The following is a 7,155-nucleotide window of genomic DNA, read 5'->3' as shown; positions in this document are numbered from 1 at the left end:
TTCCGCAGGAATTACCGCAGGAATTGCTGCAGGTTTAATCCGGACCGTTTTAGGCCTGGTTTAGGCGGGGCAGGCCGGGCTGACAGGCGCTGCCTCCCGGTTCCACCCGCGGTTTTCCTGCAGTAATTGGCGTCTCTGTGAGTTTCTCATGTTCCACAGCGGTACTGCCGCATTCTCCATGCCAGCCAGCGGAAAATGCCGTGCGAAACCGGGCACCAACAAGGAGCAGCCCGGGCAGGTGGCGATGTCACACCGCGGAAGGGAAGGGATGGGAAGGGCTGCCCGACCCGAGGGAGGACGGAAAAATCCAATGTGGAGTCACTCCACAGCTGGGAATTGTGTGAATGCTGCGGGAATGTGATTCCAGCTGATTTCGGAGCTGGGAAGGGGCAGGGCAGCCCCGCCTGGATCAAACCCGCTGGGTTTTATTTCGGAGCTGGGAAGGGACAGGGCAGCCCCGCCTGGAGCCACAGATCCCTGAGAGTGACACCGGGCCCGGGCTCCGGGTTAAACCCGCGGGGCAGCCCCGCCTTGGGCTGCAGATCCCTGGGATCCCCGGGCCCGGGATCAAACCCGCGGGGCAGCCCCGCCTGGAGCTGCAGATCCCCGGCAGTGACACCGGGCCCGGGCTCCGGGTTAAACCCTCAGGGCAGCCCCGCCTGGAGCCGCAGATCCCCGGGAGGGACACCGGGCCCGGAGGGCTGGAGAGGAGACCCGCTTAGCAGCAATTCCCGTGCTGTGGAAGGATGGGGGTTGCAACTCCCGTGCTCTGGAAGGATGGGGGTTGCAATGCCCGTGCTCTGGAAGGATGGGGGTTGCTCTCCCATCGCGGAGCGTGCCGTCCATCAGCCCGAATCGCTCAGCCAGCATCTGCTCCCCGCGCTGCCGCAGCCCCGCACGGAGCCCCCGGAAGGGAGCCCGGGATGCGCCGCACACCCAGAGGTGGCAGGGCCCGTTTACTCTGAAATTCCACACCTGCAGCAATTGGAAGCAAACACCTTTTCCAGCAGGAATAAAAGCGCGCCCATTACAGAGGCGTTTTATGGGCGCAGCTGCGGCCAGAGCCGTTCCACCACCATCTGTTACTGCAGGCGGGAATTCCGCTGCTGGGGAGCGCTGCTCACGCCGGGACGCGGGGGGCGCACCTGCAGCGGAGCCGCGGCGCGGTTTCCCGGCTGCGCCCCGTGCCCTCGGAGCACCCCGCGGCGGTGCCAGCTGGGGGCTGGCACGGCTGGGCGCCGCGGGAAATGCCAGCCTGCCCGCGCTGCCATCGCTAGGCAACGGCTCCGTGGCGCTCTGCGCGCCCGCGCTTGGCACCTCCCTGCCTGCCTGCCTGCCTGCCTGCCTGCCTCCCACCGTGTTCCTGCGCGCAGCAAAGCCCCGCTTCTATCTTGGGCTGCCGGTGCGCTGGCACCGAGCGGGCGGTGACACGGGGACCCCGCGCCTGGAGCTCCTCGGCCGAGCCCGGGCCAAAAAAAAAAAAGTTGGGAGGGTTTTTTTTGGTTTTTTTTTTTTCCTTTTTGTCACATCCCAACTGGGAGGCGCTGAAAGAAACAAACACTTTTAATGGAGCATATGCGGGCGCCCGAGAAGGAGAAGCCTCACAATGCATCTGCTGCGGGACCAGAAGGCTCCGCCGAGGTGTGAAGTGGGAGGAGAAAAATTGCGAGTGGATGATGCCAGAGAAGATTGCAGAAATATTAAGCAGAAGGAACGTAAACACGTGGAGCTGGGAGGGCTGGCACAAAGAGCCCCGGGCGCTGCTGGCCGTGCCAGGAGCCTTTCCTCGGTGTCCCTGCCATGGCACGCGTGGCACACCACGATCCCACAGCCCCTTACAGGCCCCATGGCCCCCAGCTCCAGCACCCCACCCGAGGAATATTTCCCATTCCCGAGGTGCCTTTGTGCCCTCGGAGCTGGGAGTGGGACCTGGAGCCCCCAGTTCTCCCGAATCAGGGAATATTTTCCATTTCCAGAGGTGCCTTTGTGCCCTCGGAGCTGGGAGCAGGACCTGGAGCCCTCAGTTCTCCCGAATCAGGGAATATTTTCCATTTTCAGAGCTGCCTTTGCGCCCCTCTGCTGCTGCAGGTCCGGGATGTCCTCTCGGCTCCCCGGGGCCCAGCGCTGCGGCTTGGCCCGCGCATCTGCCGAGGCGGCCGGGGGACACTTTAATGAATTAATGAATTCTCTGACCTTTGCTGCAGCTGCCAGGCGGCCCGAGGGGACCCTGCTCTGCCTGGGACGTGCGGCTCCCGAGTCCCTGGCCAGGCAGGGAAAGGCAGCAGCAGCTTCCCGAATGCTCCCTGGCCAGCACGGGGTATTTTCAGTGAGCCCCCGGTAACTGGGATAAACATTCTCATACTGAACTCTGTGAAAAGTGCACATTAAATGGCTCTACCACATGTATTTTGTGTATCGATTAGTAGTGCTATTTTAATAATATCATCAATGGAGGCCTGTAGCTAAAAGGTGACTTTTGTAGTTCGAGTAAGAGCTATGTCAGTGGGATTTTTAAAGAAAGGGATGAGGCACTCGCACCAGAGAGCAGCCCCGGGACACCTGAATCTTCCCTTAGAGAAAAGGAATTTATTGCCCATTATCGGAAGAAAGGAGCTCCTTCCCGCCTCGAGGGCGCTGTCAGGACTGGGAGGAAGAAGCTGAGGATGCCCAGACAGAATCTTGTGTTTGAATGGAATATGAGATGTATGAATGTGCAACAGGCTGTTGTTTTTAAGGGTTAATCCTTTGTTAATTCCGGGCTCGTGCTGCCCAGAAAAGGCACCCAGACTGTCTGTAACTCTTTATTGTCTCACATTGTCCTGATTCAAATTGTCCAGATTGTTGTTACTCCAATTGTATTCCTACATTCCTAACCATGTGATTACCGTGGAACTGTCACCATTTAAGAGCGAGCGAGTGGCGTTTCCACGAGGGGCTGCAGTGCTCCGCAGAGCCAGGAAAGGTTCACAGCCCCGGGCAGGACGCACCCATCCCGTGTCCCCTCCCCAGGCTGCCGTGCCGCAGGCACAGCGGGCAGCCCCGCAGCGCCGCCCCGCAGCAATAACAGGCGAGGCTGGAGCTGTGTCCCGCTAATCGAGGCTCATTAGCGGCGCCGGCAGCGAGCGGCCCCAATTCCTCTAATGGCCATCGAGCGCGGCGCCTGCAGCACCTGCCGGGGAGCCGGGGGCGGCAATGCCCGGCCCGCAGCCTCAGCAGCCTCAGCCCGGGGGCACACGCGGATCAGGGCGGGCCGAGCCGTGCCCTGCCCGGGCCCCGGAGGATGGAGCAATTCCTAAACCCATTCCTAAAGCAATCCGTGCGCCATCCGCTAAATGCCTCCTTTATCCCGTGCACACGATCCTTCCGTGGGAATCGCTATGGGAGCGGGAATGCTGGGGATGCTGCGGAAAGAGCAAAGGGAGCGGGAATGATCCAGCCCTGGATCCAGGGGAAATGATCCATGGGAAATGATCCAGCCCTGGATCCACGGGAAATGATCCAGGGAAATGATCCAGCCCTGGATCCATGGGAAATGATCCAGCCCTGGATCCATGGGAAATGATCCAGGGAAATGATCCAGCCCTGGATCCACGGGAAATGATCCAGGGAAATGATCCAGCCCTGGATCCATGGGAAATGATCCAGCCCTGGATCCACGGGAAATGATCCAGCCTGGATCCACGGGAAATGATCCAGGGGAAATGATCCATGGGAAATGATCCAGCCCTGGATCCATGGGAAATGATCCAGCCTGGATCCATGGGAAATTATCCAGGGGAAATGATCCAGCCCTGGATCCAGGGGAAATGATCCATGGGAAATGATCCAGCCCTGGATCCACTGGAAATGATCCAGCCCTGGATCCATGGGAAATGATCCAGCCCTGGATCCATGGGAAATGATCCAGCCCTGGATCCATGGGAATGGCTCCATGGGAAATGATCCAGCCCTGGATTCATGGGAAATGATCCAGCCCTGGATCCATGGGAAATGATCCAGCCCTGGATCCCAAATTTCTATAACTTTATACAATCTCTACCATTAGCTATAATGTTGTGTAAATATATCACTTTATACAATTTCTATATCACTTTATACAATCTCTACCATTAGCTATAATGTTGTGTAAATATATCACTTTATACAATTTATAGATCACTTTATACAATCTCTACCATTAGCTATAATGTGGTGTAAATCTATCACTTTATACAATTTCTATCACTTTATACAATCTCTACCATTAGCTATAATAGAGGTGCCTCATTACCCCTATATAAACACCACAATTTTATCAATTCCGAACTCTTTGATTCCAGCTGCTGCTCTCCCAGAGTTCTCCATTTGGAACAACTCCAGGCACTGAGGAGCCTTTGGAACATCTCCCCCCACTGTGCCACACCTGATAAATCCATATTTTAAAGAGCCACTGACGATTTTGGGGGCTCAGAGGCTCCCAAACACCTCCTGCACTTTCCAGAATCATCTCCTGGGAGCGTGTTACAGAAATGCCCTGAGAAATCTGATTTTAGGCGCACACGTACAAATATTTTGCTTTTCTCCCGTTCCCCTCGGCGACACAGACAGACGAACCCAGGAGTGGGAGCAGACACGGGACAGGCCTGGAGCCTGTGAGCCCAGGGATGAGTGCGAACAAAGCCAGGCGATCACACCGCGGTGAGGCGTTGGTGCGGAGCTGGGAGGCTCTGGAATGGGTGTGCGCACAGCAGGGCGCAGCCGGAGCGGTCGCTCTCACCCGGGGCCGGGCCTGGGCTGGGAAGGAGCTGCCCCGGCCCCGCAGCCACGGCGCTGTCCCAGCAGCTGTTTGCCGTCTCCTCCCCGCAGCTATCGGCGGCATTAGTGCTGCTTGGCCTGCTCGGCGCACGAGGAGCGGCTGTGTAATTGCATTACCCACGCTCCGCTCGCTGCCTGCCTCCCTCCCGCGCTCATTTCCAGCCGTGGCCCCGTTCCAGGTAGGAAGCCGCACACCTGGCAGCACCTTCAGCTCTCTCAGAGGAAACCGCTGCCTTCCCAGCCCATCTGGGACCGCTCCCAGAGCACACCGAGCCCCTGCGCGCCGCCTGCTGCACCTCGGGGCTCTGTGCTGGGTGAAAACTGAGGGATTTCTGCTGGAAGTAGTCCTGGCAATGGGCATGAAAGAACCTCGTGCCCCTCGGGGTGAGGCACACCTCGGCCACCCCCCAATGCACAAAGATTCAGTGTTCCGAACTTGTCCCCACACTTCCTGACTGACTCTCCCTGATCAAACCAGCTCTGTTTCACAGCTCCATCCCAGGAAACCCGGGCTTTGCCTCCCTCAGGACCGTAACGAAAGAAACAAACGAGTCTCAGTGCCGGGAAGCAGCCCCAGCACCGTGTAAGTTCCCCAGGGATGCTGCTCAAGGCACAGCTCTGGTCTGGGATCCCAGAGACTGCGAGGCCCTTACCCACAGCAAGCGCACGGCCTCGCTGCCACCCCGTGCCATGAACCCGGGCAAGGTGCCGGATTTGGGGGTGCAGAGCCCCCCCGGCTGGCACAGAGCCCCCCTTGCCCAGCCTGGCAGCAGGAAGGAGCCGCAGAGCCCCGGGGCAGCTCCCGGCTGAGCCCAGACCAGGGCGGCTTAAGAGAGGCCTTGGATCTCCCTTTGGAGCGGGATTAGAGGCTGTTTGTCCTCCAGGCCCACACCAGGAGCAGCCAACTTTAAATCCCCTCCAGGGCCTTGTTATCCTCTTTTCTGAGACTCATCCCATCGGATGTGCAGCCTCTCCTGAGCCCCTTCAGCTGCCCGAGGTGGGGCAGGGAAACCGCCCCTGCCTGTGCCCGGTTATGTGGGGAGGCTGGACAAGCTCTCCACAGCCTGGATCTGCTTCCACAGGAGCCACGCCAATTAACAGCTCCCCAGCAGCCACATTCCCTGGAGCAGTTTCAAAACATCAGCACAGCTGCCTGAGACAAAAAGGTGCTTCCTTCACCCCTCATTAATTTTTCCAGTGATCTGGTACTAGCTATGGCTAATGGACAAGGGGAATGATTAATCCCCATCTTTTTGGTGGAGATCAGGGTAGAGTGAGGAAGGAAGGGAAGCTATAATGAGACCCATTTCCATGTAGTTATGTTTGAAGAATTTTAGAGTACAGTTCTTCCATCCTCTGCAAAGGCAGGAGGGTTTCAAAAGGACACATCTCAGTTCACCCCTCATTCCAGCATTCCCCAATGAGAAATTCCAATGGCAATAAAGCAGGGAACTCGCTGTGCCAGTGGCAGCCTTCGAACGGATGGCTTGGCGAGGGAGAGGAGGGAAGGAAGCACTCAAAGCTCTCATCAGATGCTCCGAAAATTATTTCAGCTGCTAAAAATGCTAAACAAATTTGGATTTCAAAGGCCATGTTCCAAACCCTTCCCCTTTGATAATTGCTTTTTTCGTTTTTTGAAGCCATCTGTCATAGATTTCATTCCAGCCTCAGAGGGCCGACATTCCCCTCACGGAGCGCTCGGGACGGGGAATGTGGCAGCTCCTCGATGAGGCCTCGGGAGCCCTTGCAGTGCCTCAGGGGCTCCGGGAGAGCTGCAGAGGGACTTTGGACACGGCACGGGATGCCAGGACAAGGGGGAGCAGCTTCCCTTTGACAGAGGGCCTAGACGGGACATTGGGAGCCGGTTCCTGCCCGTGAGGGGACATCGGGAGGCGGTTCCTGCCCGTGAGGGGGCTGAGCCCCGGCCCGGCGCGCCCACAGCAGCTGCGGCTGCCCCATCCCTCCCTGGAAGTGCCTCAGGGGGCTCCAGGAGAGCTGCAGAGGGACTTTGGACAAGGCACGGGATGCCAGGACAAGGGGGAGCGGTTTCCCTTTGACAGACGGGACACTGGGAGGCGGTTTCTGCCCGTGAGGGGACATCGGGAGGCGGTTTCCGCCCGTGAGGGGGCTGAGCCCCGCAATAGCCCGCCCACAGCAGCTGCGGCTGCCCCATCCCTGGAATTGTTCTAGGGGGTTCCAGGAGAGCTGCAGAGGGACTTTGGACAAGGCACAGAATGCCAGGACAAGGGGGAGCGATTTCCCTTTGACAGAGGGGCCTAGACGGGACACCGGGAGGCCGTTACTGCCCGTGAGGGGACACTGGGAGGCCGTTACTGCCCGTGAGGGGGCTGAGTCCCGGCC

General features: G+C 58.5%; 1 long non-coding RNA gene across 1 annotated transcript in view; it reads right to left on the bottom strand.

Moving 5' to 3' along the window:
• Positions 1–1,547: 1,547 nt before the first annotated feature.
• The window catches only part of LOC143692098 (uncharacterized), a 7,115-nt gene continuing 1,507 nt past the window's right edge, over positions 1,548–7,155 (bottom strand). Inside the window, exon 2 of the long non-coding RNA XR_013179962.1 lies at positions 1,548–3,401. This is a non-coding gene — a long non-coding RNA (uncharacterized LOC143692098). The remainder of the gene's footprint in view (positions 3,402–7,155) is intronic.

The sequence above is a fragment of the Agelaius phoeniceus genome, chromosome Z (assembly GCF_051311805.1).
Source record: "Agelaius phoeniceus isolate bAgePho1 chromosome Z, bAgePho1.hap1, whole genome shotgun sequence".
In the NCBI taxonomy this organism is placed as follows: Eukaryota; Metazoa; Chordata; class Aves; order Passeriformes; family Icteridae; genus Agelaius; species Agelaius phoeniceus.
This window is presented reverse-complemented; position numbering and strand designations above follow the sequence as displayed.